Here is a 20711-nt window from a genome sequence, read left to right as displayed (position 1 = left end):
TTGTTGTTGTTGTACTTGTTGTTGTTGTACTTGTTGTTGTTGTACTTGTTGTTGTTGTTGTAGTAAACTGTTGTTGTTTGTCCGTAGAAAATTTAGATTTTTGTCGACATATTATACTTACATAGCTTCCTTGCAAACGAACTACCAAACTAATTTATTTGTTCTTACATTGTATTTTATTAAAAAGAAGTACGGTTTATTGTTTACATACAATTACATTTGTGATTATAATTTTTTCTTATATGATGTAAATAAATATGTCTACTAAAGTGATATCGGAAATTAGAAAAAATAGCTTATGAGAAGGAATAAAAATTGGTTTGCATCCAGATATGAATTGATGTTGTTTCAAGGATTACAAAATACTACCGCCAATACCAGTTATTACGTGATAATAGTTGCTGCTTGGATATATTTGCGCAGCGGAATTTACATTTCATGACTGCTTTCTTTTTGCGGACCTGAGAAAGAAACCAAAACGAGAAATAAATTTAAAAAATTATTATTAGAAAATTACATAGATAGCAAAATATAATTTTAATAATATTGAATCTAGATCTTCTTTAACATAAGTTATATCGTTTACAGATGTGTGCAAGATCCGCGTACGGACGTGATGACAAGTGGTGTAGGATCGATACTTTGCGAGAGAGAGAGAGAGAGAGAGAGTGGGCGTTTTGTCTCCTTAGACAAACGAATTGGCGATAGTCTCTGAAGGAAAGACTTGAAGCTCATCCTTATGCACTGATCAGTAAATGTGGGCACTTTGAAGGGATGCCCTCTACTCGTGTAACACGGTGTGGGTCGGAAAGAACTGAGAAAAGGAAAAGAAGCAAGGAGATGAAAGCCGCAGCGCGATGGCTGTCTCTGCCCAATCGACAGGTGTTACGCCGTGAAACGAGCTACGACCAAGCTAAACTCTAATGCATTGAGATCTGAACCCGCGAACACTGACTTGGTGGCCGCGGTTCTCACCTACACGGCTACATCCCTCGTCCGTGAAAGTATATGCTGCGCCTATGTAATTGCTATTTACTTCTACACATACTTTGATTCACAATTTCTCGCTTAAATCCTTGCCCTTTATGTAGTAGTTGTTACACCGATTATTTATAATGCCTTACGAATTTGTAAAGTTTTAAAGCAGTCTTAACATTTCGATCCTTTTGTATTATTAGGAAACCTCTCTACTAACGTTCTCTTTGCGAGATAATCTTTTACTCTTTCTCTTCTTCTCTTTTCTTTTCAAAAAACTATAGTATTTCTGAAGTGAAAGGGAAACGACGCTAACATTGCTTGACCTGCGCTTTCTGTTAAAAGTGCAACTTATCGGAGCTAGAATAGATTCAACGGCATATACACAGTGTATAGCAGGAGCTTTCCTCCTGCTGTTGCTTATCTTTTTGTTTTTTGTTTATCGTCGCCGTTTGTATTTATTGCATCGTCGTTCGGTCGTTTGTAAAGGAGTCTTTAATGTAAAAATTGCCGCTCGCCCCGGACGATTGCAATTGTACCGTTCGTTTTTAATTAATCCTTTTAAGACGGACTCGCTGCTTGTGCGGTTCACGCAAGCAAGTTACTTTTGCATTTTATGCATAATATTGTTTACCGTGAAAAGTAAAATAAAGTAAAAATGTCTTTATTTTTTATTTCGTTGCCTGTTGGCCGCAATTATTTGCGGTCTGCCTTTAAATTAAACTCATTCGTTTAAAACTTCATTAACTGTTAATTATGATTGCTGCAATTGTCAACCGATGGCCGATTGTGTACCTATGTACAAATTTATATACATTCATAATATGCACACACATACGTATGGATGGACGATGATGATGAGGATGTCGGCAGTGTGCAAGCATTTCAGAGTAAATGTACATCTGCGCTTTCCATGTACGTACAACAACACATTTTTGTGGTCAAAATGTCATAGCGTGCATAATATTTGAATGCATACACATAACGACCGCGAATGTGTTTGTTGTTGTCGTTGTTGTAAACGACACTGCAAATTGACAGAAAAACCCGAGGTTAAATTTAAAGGGTTACTTATAAAATGTTTAACCAATACACTGATTGAGATATGCACATATCTACCTAGATACATACATATATATATATATATATATATATATATATATATACATATGCATATACACTTGTAAACTTGGACTGAATGGTATTTGTTTTTCTCTTTCCTTTTTTTTTTTTTTTTTTTTTTGGTTTTGTTTATATGTTGATATGTATCGAATTTCTGATTTTAGGTAACTCTTTAGAGAGACTGAAGTTAATGAAACACATCGTTTCAGTGGTTCGCGCGAATGGCGGTTTGTTCTGAAAATTGCATAATAAAGTACCATTGAATGCAATTCATTCGTCAATGGCTACAGTGACTAGAAATTCAGTTTCGAGTTTAACGCGTATTCGTGGCTGTTTTAATGCGTGAGCGCATGGCCTGTGGGTGACATATTGTCGGCATATGCGGTTCAACAATGTATTGCAAGGTATTGTCGTTATTATCATCACCACTATTACTGGTGTCATCATCATCCTTGCATACAATAAATTTCATGCTGGCAAAGTCGTATATACATGTAGGCTGCAATCTATTCATTCACAAAAGTATATCCCTCTCCTCGACAATAGGATTTTATGTGATTTTGACAAATCAAATATTAAAAATTTTCCTTTCAATGAAAAAATCGAAGAAGAAAGTTTTGCTGAAAGTTGTTGGCTACGGACCAACTGATCAATTGCGTTGTGATTGCTTCCAAGAAATCAGGCAACGACTTTATGGGATTAGGATAAAGTGACAGAATTTGCAAAACGCAATTTCTTAGGCACATTCCTCTTGTGGCGTTTCTGAAAGTGACGTCACTTTCATTATGCATCTCTAATCGGACTTTTGCGGATTGTGATTAATTTTTGAAGTCTGCCGAACACTTTGCATAGGAAAACGTCCACGAGCGACAGTATTGCTGCACGTTGCAAGCGAAACATTAAAAAGCTATTGCTTTTTATGGGAAGAGAGAAGATGTTAAACGATATCCAGGTCATTTCTTTGGGGTGAAAAAGTGCTTCTTTATCTGCTTGTCGTGCGCTTTCGTTTAGCCAAACACTCAAATAAGGATTATTACCTAAATATTTCTTCTTCTTGCTTTTCTCTCTTTCCTTCTCTCTCTCTCTCTCTCTCTCTCTCTCTCTCTCTCTCTCTCTCTTTCTTTCAATTTACTTGCACAATATAAAACCCTCAACAGACCTGCTTAGTTATAGCATCAATGAATTAGTTACTTTAATATATTAATTTTATATTATTTTGTAAATAGCATCCAGAGCAGAGGTAATATATTAAAACATTGATTGAGTATGTAGCGAGTGAGTGAGTGTGCTGCACTAATAGTTATTGAATTTATCTTCGAACAACATAACTTAATTAGAAACACTAACAAATTCGGCATTTCAGTGTATGTTTACCTTGCTCTTGTACTTGTATATTTACTAAAATCATAGAGAGATAGCTTTCAGGCAATAACAACTTTACGTAAATATATGTATGCGTGTTTGCGTCATAAATTAATTTATTAAATTACTACTAAATACTCAAAGTAAACTGTAAAACAACACAGACGAGCAAATAAAATTCTAACAAACAAAACTTTTATAAATCATGCCTTGTGTACATACTGGATGGGCGTACCTTAAAGAAGGTATATGCTTGCCTGCGGTCTTTCCGTAACGAGAAAATTATTCTACTACACAACAGTGTTCTTTACGCTTAGGAAACTCGGTTATTGTACTACTTTGAAGTAGTGTTTGAACATTCACCGTTTTGTTTTCCAGGCTGTTTTCTTGCCTTGCCTTGCCTTAGGGCATAATATTCTATGCTAAAAATTTTATCTTTCTCTAGCACTAGATTTGGCTCGAACTTAAACTTGATATCAACGACAGAACAATTTATGATTTGAGTTTATAAGCTACAATTGAAATGGTAAGCGGATCAGCTCCATATTTCAACCATATGCGTTGAATTTCTAACACCCAGCAAGCAGAATGTATTAGAATGTATAGCATTTCTAACTGACGAAGAAAGCAAGCGACTTCACGCAGTCTTGGAGGAAGCGTTTTTGTCAGTTCTACAGCAAGCGTACTGCACGATTTCTTCAATGTAGGCGTTAAGCACGATTAATTAAATTATCCCAAGCGTTTTTATCAAAATAGATGGGCTGCTGCGAAAGCCGTTTCGAAGATAACCAGCTCTTACTGACGGTCGTTACAAGCAAAGCGATAAGTGAACAAACAAATGCGGCTTTGTGAGGAAATTCGGATTGTCGTAAATTAGTCATAAGATTTCTCTTCCAATATCGCATAGAACGGAGAGAGTGTGAAGTTCCTGAATTTCTGGGTTTAAACAAATCAATGTCTTCTATATGTCATTTTAAATGAAACGTTCATGAAAAAAACGATTTCTCGTAAGAATCATGTTTAATAAAATTCTTCGATTGTGGTGGTGGCATCCAGTGGTATTTCTTAGAATCTGAATTATTAAAAAAACGGTACTAACGAGAAACAAACAACATCACGCGTCACATAAGACAACAGTGAGTGTATGTAACGGAATGTATGGAAAACGATGCCAAAGTTTTGTTACGAGTGCTTGTTGTTGCTGTAATAAGGAAACTTTTTCTACGAACTTTAATTTCTGAATTTTCTGAATTAATGCAAAACGCTAGAGATCACCAAATGTAACGATCCACTGTTGTTTTGCTTTCACAGAGTGTTTTGCCTGATCTGCTCTGACTCTCTCGGCTCTTGTGTGAAGAGTACTGTATGTTATTTAGTGCATTAGCGGGGCAATAATAAAAAGGCGAAAAAAAGAAATAAAAGTAGCGTTAAATTTAAATGCCAAACCCAAAGCGCTACATGTAGTTGGCAGCAATAGCTTGTGAAAGTAACGAAAAGTTTCACTTTTTCTTTTTTTCCCTTAGTTTATAATAGTTCTATGGACATGCGTTTATATATATGTATGTAATGTATGTGCGTGTGTACGCATAGTTTTATAGCGCTGTTTTCAAGAAAGGTTGCTAAAGCGAACTTAATTCTGCTATGTACGCATATGTCTAAGGAGCTCTATTCAGTAAATACATTTTACTATTGTCTACTCGAGAATTAAATACAGCGTTCAGTTTTTATCTTGTTTTATTTTTCCTTTTATTGCTTTTTTTATGCTTGTGGTTGTTGCTTTTGTTTGTATTCTAACTTCCTTAGCAGTTAAACTCGGTTAGTGTGTTTTAACTTAAACAATTCTCGACACACTGCATTAACGAGAACAATAAGAACAAGAGAAGACACAACAATATAAACAACAACAATAATGACAACAACAATAAGAACAAAATGGGAACTTCCTTCTATCCTATTTCATAGCGAAACTGAACTGATGAAGTTGAAAACTTGGTGGAAAAGTCGTTTACGATGTTCTTGCAGTTTATACTTCTTTATTTTTTCAGGACTATAAACCTAACTAACAAGGAAACCAGGAGCAGAGACGAGAATAGTACAAATATAAACAGCACTTCTCACTTTCCATTGATTTCTGTTTTACTCTATACGTAACCCATGTTGAAGGAATAAAGGGAAAAATTCACTTTGGTGCAGGTGTGTAGGACGTTAGGAATTCATTTAAAGGTTAAAGCACAGCATGAAATGTTTTTTTTTTTTTTTGGTGAAAGAAAGTCGCTTTACATTACTCAAGCAATTGTCCCGCGAACTTTGTTATGAACCTTTCATTCACCGTTAAACGCAAAGTCGCCCCCTTCTAATGCCTACTTATAATTGGAAAGTGAACAGAGAAATCTGTTGCCTATTTTGTGGAGGGAAAATGTAAAAAATGTCGTTGCCTACTTCCGAGACTCCGAAAGAGACTCCTAATAGCAATCCTCCAATTTTCAAAATTCTGCAAATAACTAAGATGACAGATGATACATATATATACAACTTGTAGAGTCTATGACGTCATATTTAAGTGTTATTAGCAAAAAGACTAGAGTAGGGTTAATTTTAAGGGATAGAACTTAAGATGCAAAACCCTGTCCCAGGAGGACGCTGATGCGAGCAACAGCTAGTCGTCCAATTGTACTGCGGAGTCTATGTTCGGATCACGTAGGTGAGCCAACTGTCCGTTCTGATCACAAACCAAGCATTTTTCGAGACAAACGCAGCAATAATTTACCAAGAAATGTCTAAAGAATACAGAAGAAGGTATAGTGAATAACTTTCTCTTGTCCTACGTAAAAGTGAAACTTTTAGCAAGCATTATATAATGCAGAAAACTTTTCTGATGATAATTTTGCTGTAATTGCTGTCAACTAAAATGTAAATAATAATATATAACTATAAAGCAAAAAAAAAAAAAAAATTCAAAAATATTTATTTTTACTTAGTTTTCTGTGCGTTAAATTTTTTTATAATAAACGCAAAACGTACCCATTATGTCAATCAATTTTATTACACTGAAAAAAATTCATATTTTATTAAATGAAAAGGTAGACGAGAAAAAAAGCTCTTCTTTTTTCTTCTTTTTTTTTTAGCCATAATTGAAAGACATATGATGTGTATAAATTTTATTAAATGGAAAAAAATGTGCGGAGATATTAAATTAAAAAAATATTTACTCATTGGTTGTTGTATGTTGTGATGGTTAATAAATAAATATCTGTACGGGAACGGGAGCTGTTGACAAGTAATCCGAAAAAAATATATGAAAATATATTTCATTTACAAAAGCTTACAAACATTGCGAACAACTCATGTGATATGTCAAAGGTTGACATAACCGTAATAACAAACACAATAACAATACGTTTCGTTGCTAGCATTTTATGCTATATATAGACTTGGTGTCTTTGTGGGATATTGGGCTGGCTGATGTCTGTGTCTGTGCCTGTGTGTGTGTGTGTGTGTTTGGTCTTTTTCGGTTGTTGGCATTTTTCGGTTACATTGAAAGTACGTTACCATAAGCCGGTAGTATGTGCGTGTATTTCATTTTTGTTACTGCCATAGTAGTAGTGTGATGGTTATTGAATGTTTATTTGAAAACATTTCGTTACTAAATCAACATTATATTCACGGCTGCTCTTATGCATTTAAGCATAATACACACATACATAGACATACACACACACATACACACACACACGCATACAAAATAATCGCGTAGTTCTATACGTGTATAAGCAACCACTAACGAATTGCAGTAAAAATATGCTCGTGTACTTTTTTAAACTTTGTTTATTCGATTAAAGGGTATTTTCATGAAATACTGAAAATTTCGCTGAAAGCATAAAACCGATGAAAATCGTGCAGCCGTGCAGCAGAAAAGGCATTTTTGTCCCATCAAAAAATATATTGCCCCGTCTGTACATATGAGAGCCCGAATGCAAAGCAATGACCAGGTTATATAAATGCATACTGAATAAACAACATAAACATATAGGATTTATGTATATGTGTGTTTGGATTTTGGTAGAGTAATGTGACTGATTACATTTTGTGGTGGTCATTGACTTATTGTCGGCATCATCATGATCAACAACGGCAGCAGCAACGTTCACGAATTATCCTTTATAGTCAGTAGCCAGTAGTCAGTAGTCAGTAGCCAGTAGTAGTAACATTGTCATCAATACCGTCACTGGTTGCGGCTGCCATTAGCAGTATCAGTAATATCCTCATGAACATCATCATCGTTTTTACCGTCATCAGCAGTTTATAGTTGTTTGCGGTCTTTTACGTTATCGTTTGCAATTTTTAAAACTCACCAGCAACACACACATATCAAAAATTTGCCAGAGTGACTTGCATGCAACGGAATGAGTTTTATGCGACACTCAAATACCGTGCGGTCTACTTTTCTTTGGATTTATCTGCACTGCATACCCCCCGATTGTTTGATATCCATGTTGCCTTTAAGAGTAGTGGTCAGTCAACAGATGAAAGGACCCACACGATTCGAATTCGATAGCGATTCTTAACACTTCTTAGTGCCGACAAAAAAGATAGAAATTTTCTTGAAGCGACATAGTTAACATGTCGATCTAGCTGTTACAAGCTGACTGACAGCCTTTCTAAATCGCTTGGGAGAATCGAAGATGTTGACGCAACAGTTCTATGTATTAGACATATTTACATATATACGATACATGTACGCAACATTACGTATTTAGCTCCGAATCTGGCAAACTGACGAAAATTTAGCACTAATGATTTACGCGGCGGTGTGTTACGCTTCGTTCAATACGCAACCGAATTACAGTAAAATTAAAACGTTTCTTGGACTGCAAATGCTTTGCAATTGAATTCAATTCGCTTTAAAAGTTGAGTAAAGTCTATCACAATCAGATCAGAATATTATCATATAGGCATTGAATGTCACTTAAAGTAATTAGGGCAAGTTTTCACGCAAAAATTGCTAATCCAAACACAGCGAGAAATAGTTTTGCAATTGTTTGCATCTTGCCTATGCAAAGATCTCAGTAAGCAAGTAGCGGTTATTATCTTTTCAGTCTTCAACGTTGTAGTGGCTATTACCAGAAGAAGATAATGGTATAGAAAAATAGACGGCAAACCACCATAAGCTCCGTTAAATACTTTAGTGTAATAATGTCTTCTCTCTCCCTCTCTTTCCTTATCTCTCTTTATCTCTCTCTTTTGCTTAATTAATGTTTATAGCTTTTCGTTTTACCTTCCAATCTTCACTCATTTCATTTTAATATTTTGCGATTACTCTAGATTAATATTGTGTCCGTCTCGACCTGTGCGTTTGATGTAATGACAACAACACTGTTAACAATCAAGAAAAATTTATCATATAGATGATGAGGATAGAAGTAAGAGCGAAGCATGTAAAATGTCCATTATTTTTATTAACACATGCAACAAGAAGACAAATGGCTTATACAAACACATACACAAATACCTTATATATATATATATTGTACACCCACATTTCAGATAATATAAATTTGTATGGTTCTTAAAGCCGGACCGGAGGAATATAATGCTGAACTAACGCATTTAAGTGTGCGTGTCAACTGGCAGTAACTTAAAGAGCGTTTAAATAGCTTAATGGATTTATAGAGTGGTTGTGCTTGTGATTGTCTAGGTAAAGAAAAAGCAGACACTTTGTGAGTAGTAGAGTAGCTTTGTTTCGTTGTTGTACGTTTGTACGGTGGATGGTAAAAGCAATTCTCTTTAAAATAGTTAAGTAGTTTTATAGACGTCCGTTACACAAAAGAATAACCAACCAGAAGCGGCACTTAGATGAAAGTAGATTTATATCTACATAACGGCAACAGCATAATAAAAAAGAAAACGAGGCTAACCGGGAATTGCTTTTAACCTTTGATAGACGGCAGAGAGAGGTGGAAAGGTATTTTCTCAATCTGAACTTTCTGAAGATTTCAATAATTACCATAGAAAACTCATATAAATATTATATTTATATTCGATTTTAGTATATGTGTATGTGTGTCTTCAATGGAAAGTTGTTGGCCGAACTCGAAAAATTGCATGCCATTCTATCTATATTGTGAGTAGAATTACCACTGTGCAAACAAACGTATGTGCACGCGTAAGTTTAACTTTGTTTTCTCTACATCTATGTGGATTGTTATGCTCTTGTATTACTTGTGTTTACATGTTTCATATGTGCAGCAGCGCACTTACACATTCCGGTGTACGTCTGTACACAATCACTTTATCTCGCATCAGAAATCAAACAAAGACGAATTGATGATACTTCTCGGCGTTTTCGTATTATTCCTTTAATATTGTCTGTCTGTCTATCTGTTGTTTTTTCATTTCTTCAATATTTGGTTACTTTCTCGTGAGGGTTTTTTTAAACCAAACGTTTACAGAATATTGCGAAATCACTTAAAGCAACAAATTTTTGATGATTTCTTGGGCACGCCTTAACGAATACAAAATGTTTTACGTATGTGTCTGTTAACTTACTTATGTGAATTTGTCTGCACACAGCAGACCCGAATGCTTACTTTTCTTAATGTTTCATTAAAGAGAAAATGTTTCGAGAGCAAATGTGATGGGAAAATTTCTGCTAAATTGCGTAAAGAGTTGAGAAAATGTGAATATTGCTACAGTCTTGCTGTTTACAGTCTTTGCTTTCTACTAATTACATTAACCCATATGTGGATGTTATGTTGTGTTTCCAAATTCTGTTACTAGTTTCTGTACGTCTTTCTGGCTGCGTAACATTAATAAGTCACAGGATTGTTTGACTAAATTGAACACATTTTACGTAGGAACGATTGCTTGTTACAAAAGTACGTAACAATCACTTGCAAGATGTGCAGAAATCACATAAACGATTTCATTTTAATATTTCTAGTAATCAAGGCATTGGATTTTTCACTCCTCCATCCAACCTCCTTCATGTTACGTCTGTAGAGAAAGCCTGTATATGGCTATTCCGAACAGCGAGAGCTCATTCAGGTTCACTGCACATAAAACAAGGATGAAGTTTAAGTCTATCTGAGGTACGTCTCTAAATGCCGGAGACGGCGATAAACGCTTTTGGGTGAATAGTTCGAGCTTAACTGAGCCACTTTCTCAGATTTCCGGCATGAATTCATATGGGTGTCTACATGTATGTGACGACTTTCAGCTGTCACAGAAGAGCCTGCAGTGGAGTACGTCTATTTGGAAATTTTGTCGGGAAGCATCAATTGAAGACATGGGTGCCGAGTTCGAGTTTTGAGTCTGCAACAACTAACGATAGACCGAGAAGACTAACGCTGGCGTGTGGTTAAGTCGAATGAGAAGAAACCAATTTTAACTGAACGGAAGACAAGGTAGATCGTTTTGCATGGTCATAGTTTTCCTTACCAATTAATAAAGGAATACCTGGTTGGGTCACGTTGTGATTAGAGATATTTTTTATCATATTTTTTAAGTTGTCTATAAGAAGTAATAGCTGTGCAGCGACAAAACTTAACAGAGTCCATTCCACTTTCTTTCACAAAGTGCTCAAATCAAAAGAAAAGTAGAAATGTTGCCACTGCTCAAGTTGTGTGGGACGTTTGAAGACACCAGTGATTATTGGAAAGAGTATATTCGACGAAAGCGTAAGTTGTACGAACACGTAAGTTTGTTGCGTTCAAACCCTGTGTAAAGCTTCGCACAATTATTGAATTTTTCATTTTTGATTTTTTCATTCTTACAAAATGCACATAACGGAAGGCAATAAGAAAGAAATGAAAAAACAAATTCACCAGTAATTGGTTAATTCGAAAATAAATACCTATCTAATTACAATGAAGTTGTTCTTAAGAGGAGTTATTGTGCGTGCACAGTGTATGCGAGTGGTGTCTATGCCTATGTTTATCTTTCTGTTAATAATCTTTGTCTACTTCACGTTCAGCATCTCAGCAATAGCATTACTACCGCATTAATACACATTTGCTTTCTTTCGAAGCGAGATAATAACACAACAAAAAATTCTGAAATTTTCACAGAAATATATTCTCAATGGCGCCAACAAGCTCGGGTTAACGAGAAAGTAGAATGCGAAACTTGTGAGCTTCATAATAGTATATTAAAACATGAACAATTATTTATTAATCGTAATCGGTAGCTGCTTAAAAGCATTGGTGCTTGTGCGCTTTGGGTTCATGCGTCTAATTACCTCATCTCATGTAAATACAATTAACGCTATAAGCAAAAAATTTGAAGGCAGCACTGCATCGTTGCGAGACTTACAATTAATTATGTCAGATGGTGTCGACTTTTGCTTATAGAGAAGTGTAAACCTTTACTTTTACAACTTATCAGGTATCTTTGACAAGACGTCTATGCCTATGTAACGTACGTGCTTCGGTAGTAAGTCGATACTTTCAGCCTTAAAGACATTAATTGTGTGAAAGTGCTCTAAATGTGTGCCAAGCAGGCTTTGCTTAGAAACACTTAACTTGATTACCATAGTTTAGGGGGGGGGCGTTCGTAATGTTATGAAAATAACTTGAACAATATCATTGCTTGTAATATAATATGCAAGATATCTCTCCTCATTGCTTACTTTCGAGTGTTCTCTGGCTTACCTTGCTCTTATTGCTGCTATTACTACTACACTTTACGCAGCGTCAAAGGATCACGAAACAATTTTGCTAATGACATTTTATTTGTAAGCTGATGATTTTCATTCTTTGTGAGAGACACACAACATTATACAACAGGGTACGTTTTCATAGATGCAACAGGGATTCAGAAAAATAATATTTTACTCCTGTTTACCTCATTTCACCTGCGACGAACTCTGCTACCTTAAGTGCTCTTAGTCGTGGAGAACTTATGTTATAAGCACGTCGGACATGCGTCAGTTGTTAGTTAAGGAGCGTGATAATTAAGAATTCCTATGAAAGCGGTACAAATATACTAACAGGCCAATGCAAATCCTACGCCATAGTTATCTGAATTGGTTAACAGGGCTGCTTACATAAGCAAACATAACATTATGGTTGGACTTGGAAGCCTCATGAAAGTGAATCGCTTTCAAGTGGAGTGCAAATGGGTTGTCCATTTTGAAAACTCATAAATGAAGAAAACGAAATTGTTTTCGATGTTTTCACGGGGAACATGTTCAAGATGACTAATCGTTAGGTGAGTTACCGAATTCTACTTCACTACTGTCCCTTATATATGTTGTTGCTTGGTTACAAATGTCATCCCTTGGTGGTTCATATTATATAGTCTATATAATCTAGAAGAAGATTTTGCAAATCATGAGTCGTTGAACTCCCAACATGCTGACTTGGTTAGGTAACCCCTTTCGTGCCATCCATGTAAAAAATATAAAAATAAATAATTTTTGTTTTATTTTTTTTTTGTTTTAGTACAAACATAAATGATTTTAATTGTTTGTGTCTTAAGCGAGGTGGAGGAGGAAGCAATTCGTTTGTTGCAATAATTAAGTGCAGGAATGAAAGGCTTTAATTAAATTACTGCGTGATTTATATACAAATTTAATTGAATACAACGAGCATTGTTGTTTCAGATTAATTGTAGCGGGAATACGACACCTACGATGGGTAATGTCGGCTTAACTCAGCGAGTTGGAAATAAGAAAATAAAGCGGTTTTCTACGAAAAGTCGTTTCCAATGGGAGCAAGTGAGTTAGCCGCACCCGTTGTCCTACAGACTTGTATTTCGGGAATTGAAAGGCCGCTAAAGATTTTCTGTTCGAAAGGGCAAGCGATGGGATAGTCAATCACGGCATATTCCAGGAAAGCGAGTGCTTGGCTCCAGGAATGTGCCGTTACAGACGTCCAGTCTATTTCTGATATACCAGCGGACATGGTGTCCTGTTTTAATTTACAAAGTTGTGGCTTTCAGCTTTCACCGTATGAAACATATTCCCGCTGACGAGAACCGTTTAGTCAAGCAGTGGAGGGAATAAAAAGTGAAATGTTTGATACTTGAAGATGTGACACTTTCTTTGGTGGGAAAATTGGATATCTTGCGACTTCCGCAACGGCTTGCCTACAGGCGAAAACGACTTACGTTACGCATAACTAAGTTTACGATTAAGTTAAGAGAGCTTGAACGAGAAATTATTTGAACAAAGTGGCGAATAGTAGAGCGACCTCACACGAGTTCTGTTACAGTTCTTCTTCTCATTCCTTCGGGATTTTTCACTTACGGTGGCTTATTGTGATTGTTGAGTGCTTTGCGGGACAAAAAAAAAAAACTGTTCATATATATATGGAAAGGCTGAGCTTAAATCTTGTAGTGCTTGGGTTTTTAGTGTACAATCGGAATAATCAGTTGACTGGTAGATCAACAGACTGCATTTATTTGTTCATTAGACATTAGGTAAGATGCTTGTTCTTCTTTGCTGTCCAAGTGTTTGCTTTACTGCTTTCTGATTGCAATTTTCGTAAGGGCTCTTATTAAGTAGCGTTGGCCATTTCTTTGCCTCTTTAATTTACATACGTAAACGATTCTTTACTTCTTATCCGTTTTAATTACTGACTTGTGAGGCACAAATTTTTGCTTGAAAATTTTGAACTATGCACCTTAGAGTAATCGTGTTATAAAGTGTTGCTTTGATTGGTTGTTACTTTTTTTTTTTTTTTTTTTTTTTTTAAATCATTCTTTATCTTATTGCTTTCGAGGCTGATTGCTTTTTCATTTGCTTTGATCACTTATTCACTTTTTATTGTGTTTTATTTGGCATTCGGTACAATATGAAATGCACTCTCGATATAAAAAGAGATCCTTTTTTTATTGTGAATCATCGAAAGAACAAAATAAACACTAGAACATGGATGAAAGAGATGATGGTGAAGAGGTACAGTTGAATGTCGAGTGATAAATGTCAACCTTATTTTTGACATATTGTCGCTCCATCAATGTCATTGACAGTTTAACTGCGTATGTATACATTCGTGAGCGCATGCCGTGAACGCATATACATATATAACGGCATGTACTTAATATCTCAGCAATGCATTGTATCTGAGTGGGTCAATAACTTGTCATAACAATGTCAGCAATAACAACGCTAACTAACTATATTGAAGAATTAAAAAAAAAAAAAACATCTGACAAGTAGTTATACACAAGCTCGAACAAAATGCAAAAGGAAAGATTTTCTTGCAATTTTTTTCAAATTTAAGAGAAATTCCCAAAGGAAAAATTCGATAATTTAAGGCGAAGTTTTTGAAAACGACGCACTTTGTGTTAGTAAAAATCATTTCCTTCATCAATTTAAACGACTCAGCATAGCAGTTGAGCAGTGTGAGCAAAATTGCAAATAAATTATAAATAAAATATAAATTATTTCTTGCAATCTATAGTAAGGGAGCGGAGGCTCTCTCGAGGCTAAGGTGCATACCTGACATTGTTAGCTTACACGCCTTCATATAGACTGGCGTATATTATCATATAAGTTACATAATGCAGTAAAAAATGTTTTGCTTTAGAAACATCATGTTTCCTCTGTGATATTTCGAATGGTCGCCTATAGTTTCTACAAAGTCAGGCCGATATTTAAGCAGGCAAATCGAATGAGAGAAAGTCACAATTGAATTGGGACAAAAATAGTATTGCTGTGGAAAAGGGGACCCTTTGAGATATAATTAGCCTAATTAAAATAATTAGTTACGAATCCAAACGATTATGCGGTTCGTGTCACAATAAAATTTTCATATTTCCCTTGCATTTCATTTATCTTTGGCGTAAATCAATGCGTTTGCTCGACTAAATTCTTGCAGAAAATTCGCTCTTCAACCGACTACCTTCTGCAGAAGATACGCAATACTGTCAAGCTACACTGGGTGTGTGCACACTTAAAACTTGATACGATTAATCTCAGATATCCTTAGGAAATGCAAGCTATATTCTTATATAATAGAGATTGGTAAAGTTCTTCGGCCGCCTTTTCACCTCTTTGTTTTCCAATTGGTCGGAGAATCTTTCCCACAGATTGCTCTAAAAGTTTAGGTTAAAGCCATTAACTTATTGCAGCACACGGAGCAGGAAAACGCGCGCCCGTCAACCCAACGATGATCGCCATACAGGGACATGTCCCCTTTCCAGTAAGAGCGAGGCCTAGCGAGGCGAGCTAAAACGTTTGACTGCTTTTATGTCATGAACCGGCTGTGATGCAACTCTTTATTTCAACAAGGATAAGTAGAATTTTATGTAGACTTTTTTTGTTCATTGTAAATTCATATATAGTAAGACATCTTCTTTAATAGCCTCTGAGTCAACCAAGTAAGGTCTTCGTCAGTGAAATAAATGTAAATTATGCGCAAATATTTTTTGATGCATTTTTGGCGGCTATAAAAAGGAAATTACCGCAGTTCTGATAAATGCTTAAAGAGTTTTTCTCTTCGACAAAAACTATAAACATTTGCTTTTGTTATAAAGAGAGCAAAGAACTTGGAAATGTTTTAATTTATTTATGGTTTTCCTTTTTTTAGTTTGAATTTTTACTAATTAAAGAATTATGAAAATTTTATACGAAAAGTAATTTGATAAAAAGTTTTTAATGAAAACTAACAATTATTTTTGGTTAAAATGCATGCATGTGTATGTAAGCGTATGTAAATTAATGGAGAAAAAACTTTGCGAACATAATTTATAAAAACACATAAACGTACTGCACTGTAGAGTAAAACAAGTTTAGCGTGTTTGAAAACTTATTAAGCAAACCAAACGTACTTCACCCGCTCGCATATGCACCACAGTGGCTACTATGCGAGACAAATAACTATGTATGAATAAGTAAAGCGAAATACATAAATTTCTCCGACATCGTAGTCGTGTAATAAAGTACGTGCGGTAATATCATTGTGCGAGTGCATGCGTGTGTATATGTACATATACATGTATATATGTATACAAATAGATTTGCATACATACAACTTCTAATAACTTCTAATAAGCGAAATTTGCATCTTAATATCACACAAACCCTCTGGTGTATCGGTATGATTACGAAATTGTACGCAATAGAACGAAACGATGTTATCGCCTCATATTGCATTGTTAACACATACTCAAAATGATAAATATTATGTCTTACTCTACTAAGTAGAGGTAAAAACACATAAACCTTATCCGAATGTTTATATTTTCGAAATGGATCCTACTGATGTGAAATGGAGTTAAGCATTTCTTACACAAGTCGTCCAAGTGCTTTTTATATTACAATTAATGCGTCTTAAGATAACATATTTTATATGCACATTTTTGCAAGCTTCAGCGAGAAAGATGGCAGAATATTCCTAGGAAGTTCGAACTGGAAAACTAGAAATTTGTATGCAAGTTTGCCAGTTGCTTGCAGATATGACCACAATGTGTGTAACAATGTGAAGGAGAAAGCGAAATTTTTCGCTTGTTGGAGATAGCGAGTAAGTATTCGTAGCTACTTTTGTCTCTCTTAAGCAAAATCTTTAATAAAATGTTACGAAGAAATCCGACAAGGACGGATGGACGGATCACGATTCGTCATAACATAAAATTTTGTCCTTTTTTCGTGGCGTATTCGTCATACATAATTACCCGGTGAACGTCACTTAGATTTATATTCAAGAAGGAAGGAGCGAGAGTGTAGTTAGTTCTCCAAATCTGTTTCATATCAATCTACAATTTTTGTCTTTCGCTTATAGCAAACACGTAACTAAAATTCACTTGCGAATATTTTCTTAATAGAATGAGGGCAATATTCTTCTTAAAAATAACGTCCGCCAACCAGCCCATTGACACAACCTCGATCAATAAAGAGTGATTTGATTTTAGTGCATTTATCTCCCCAGTAGTGTAGGTCGTCGTTCGAAATCGGCTTGAAAAGCGACATTAACTTGTCTTCATTTATGTTTAGCATAAAATCCCTTTTTCCTTGTTTACTATTTTCTTCTTGTAATGAATATTTATGTGGTATTTATTAATTTTCGCAAATTTCCGATAACGACGTAAATGTAATGATTACGAAATAAAAATGAAAGAAACAAATATCATCTCCGATTACAAATATTCTCTCATAAATATTCAAGAGATATTTTCACCATGCGATGATGCAATACAGCTTTTTGTGCTTAAAAAAACAAGTACACAAAATGATTATTAATGCTTTACACGTCTAATATGTATGGTAAGTAATACAATTTGAAATTCGAATTTGAAAAGAAAACCAGAACCAGGGATGGGATAGTATTTCCCATACCCATACACATTTGATTATAGTTTGCCTACTAAATGTCATTGAATAGATTATCTCAACTTTCATCAAGCCTTAGAAATGTCAATATGGAACTGCAATGTACTCGCAATAGAGGAATCGACACAAAGTTGAATTATACATAATTGTGTTGCTTGGAATACTCTCCAGCATACGAGGCTTGGTATTACGTTTACGTGAAAAATTTAATTGAGTCAAGAACCCGAATATCTATCTGGTTCATCATCGTTAGCATTCGCCAAATTCGTTTGTCATAATCTAAAGCTTTGTTGGATTATCATCCAATTGACTCTACTCTGTATTGGATCAGTGTATCTGACCCTCAGTCTTCGAATACCATCTGATAAGCAGCACAGAATCGGACGATATAGCTCGTATACGAAGCGATTTAATAATGTTTGTGGGATGAGAGGATGGACAAAAAAAAAAGAAGACTGTTCCAAAATGTTTTTATCTTCTTCTTGCCAAGTGGGGAAGTGAAAGAGTCATAATTCTTTCCTCTTCTTGCATTCCAATATCAAATTTAATTTTGATCGGGAAGGGCGTTGTTTCTCGATAGACGGACAGCGGTCGGCATCTGCTATGAGAAGGAATTTCTCTAATTACTGTGTAAACAATGAAAAGGTCCCTTTTACGAGGGTAGAGCTGATGTTAGTGGATTTTCGGAGCAAAATTCTCAAGCGCTGGCACTTGCCAAGACCGTGCGACTAGCGTTGTTTCTTAACATCAAATATCGAAGAAAGCGCTTTGTGTTGCATACAGTATTTCACATGCAAGAGGAAACGATGATTCTCTCATGCACCATACCGTACATGTAAGCTATGCTATAGTGTATTGTTGTTCGCTTATTCATATTTCAAACGATGACGTGTTAATAATAACATATCGTTTATAGATATTACTTTTTTGCTTACTCTCTCTGAATGCTTTAATTGAAAGTTTGCTTTGATTGCATTTAAACGCAATGTGGGGAAAAAACCGAACTGCCAATCGTTTATTTATTAACCTTATGGAGAAGATATTATTGAATTAAATCTCATATAAAAATGCGAAATTTTAATAGGAAATTTTAATTAATGATGAAACTAATCTCCTGATTAGTTTTCATGAACTATATAGCATCGCTTATGTACTATATATGTGCCTATGAGGCGTAAAGCGAATGCTTGGAAAATAGCAACAGGATGCACATTCGTTGTTTTTTTTTTTTGTTTTCAAACGTTAATTAATTGAAGTGAAAAAAAGTTTATTCCAATAAATTAATTTTAATAATTTGCTGAATTGTTAGGCTTTTCTATGCATCGTTTAGCATCTGCTTGCTTAATGAATGCTTTTTAAATCGCGTTAAAAGGGAAGTGGGTGTCAGTGTTTTTTATTCGTTTGCCTGTCCTTTTAAGAGAAAACTTGGAAAAAGAAAGTCCCGGTTTAGTGCCTAAAAATGTCATTTAGAGCTCGGGCTATGAATACATCAAGAGAGCATTTGACGCCTGCATTTTACTCGCAGCAAATGGAAATTAAAAAAAAAATTAAATAATTTTGTATTAATCCCCTCGGGCTAAACTTGCCCATTAGCGACTTTCGGGAAATTCGATTGTTCATCTCTAATGTAGTCGTTTCGATCGAACGATGTTAATGTTATTTCGCAGTTATGCTGTATTGTGCTGTGTTACGTTACCGTAATATTAATTATGATATCCTTCGTTTGCAACATAGCCTTAGGGGTGTGTGTGTGTGTGTGTGTGTGTGTTTGTATGCAAAAGCAATATTGGAATAATTGGTTACAAACAAACAGAGAACTTGCTTGTGTGCTAAGAATTTATACTCATTTTATACCCTCGCTAGTACATCGCTTGCAGTGTTGCAATTCCAAGAATAAGAAGAGCAACTACGCGATGGATTAGATAGAAAACGATCGCATCAAATGCTTTCTTCATATTTCAATCTTTCTTCCTTTCAATACCGACTTTCACTTTCACTATATGAAGGAATGAATTCTCCGTTTAACGCAGCATTTCAATGTAACAGAGATAGGCATGAATTAATTCGTTTCTAACTTCTGCTTATGCGATGCCTTTCATGCCTTTCATATGTCAATATTTTTTTCAGTTAAACCACTTTAGTATTTACAATATGGTACAAATTAAATATTAACAGAAAGAATACAAAGCAAACACAATATGTTGTGGTTTATACGCAATGCATTAGCTGCTGCACGCATACATAATTGAAACATCAACTCGACATGGCATGAAAAAAGGATATGTTCGATGTTATAATAATGGTATTCATAGCATATTCATTTAACAAATTAAAATTTTGGTATACGTTTTTGCGTCTTACCGACTATAGTTCTTATGCCCAAAGAAATACAGAACACGTCTGCTCTGTCCTTTCGAACAGTGGTGAAGGCATCACAGCAGCCATTAAGGCTATATGATACCGATCGGCATGACCCTTAGGCAGACAGTAATTATTTACTCGGCCTTTCTTTCCGCTATTTGAAGAGCTCACGGCTACAAGCTGAACTTTTACCTGAATGGCAAGGATTAAGCTCGAAAAGAAGTAAAACTTATCTATGCAATTATAAAAATGGGCATTTTTTTCTAAGGGCTTGAAGGAAATCTTTCACATCTACCTTAGGCGTGGGCATCACGGCCTTGTGCACGTGCATGCAAGCTTCTTGTAGGTAAAAAACTTTAACTTACTAAGATATAAAGAAAATTTCGAAACAAGACGCAATGCGAACGTTTCAAGCGGTAGAGAAAATTGCAAATAATTAATAGACACGCCTGCAATTAACAAAAAGGTCACTATTTTTTTGTATTAATTTCAGGTAATTGACTCTAAGCGGCCTTCATTTTCCCTTGCTATTGGACTTGGAAATACAACAGTTTCATCCATCCGTTTGTAACAGAGAGAAAGAAAACTTTTGAGACTACGCAGTCGAGTTTTCTGGAAG

General features: G+C 35.3%; 1 long non-coding RNA gene across 1 annotated transcript in view; it reads right to left on the bottom strand.

The window, feature by feature from the left end:
• Nucleotides 1–181: 181 nt before the first annotated feature.
• LOC119635148 overlaps nucleotides 182–20711 on the bottom strand; it is a 63365-nt gene continuing 42835 nt past the window's right edge. The window contains exon 3 of the long non-coding RNA XR_005247024.1: nucleotides 182–461. This is a non-coding gene — a long non-coding RNA (uncharacterized LOC119635148). The remainder of the gene's footprint in view (nucleotides 462–20711) is intronic.

The sequence above is a fragment of the Glossina fuscipes genome, unplaced genomic scaffold (assembly GCF_014805625.2).
Source record: "Glossina fuscipes isolate IAEA_lab_2018 unplaced genomic scaffold, Yale_Gfus_2 3, whole genome shotgun sequence".
NCBI classification, from domain to species: Eukaryota; Metazoa; Arthropoda; class Insecta; order Diptera; family Glossinidae; genus Glossina; species Glossina fuscipes.
Note: the sequence above shows the minus strand (reverse complement) of the source record. Positions and strands in the feature narration are given on the sequence as shown.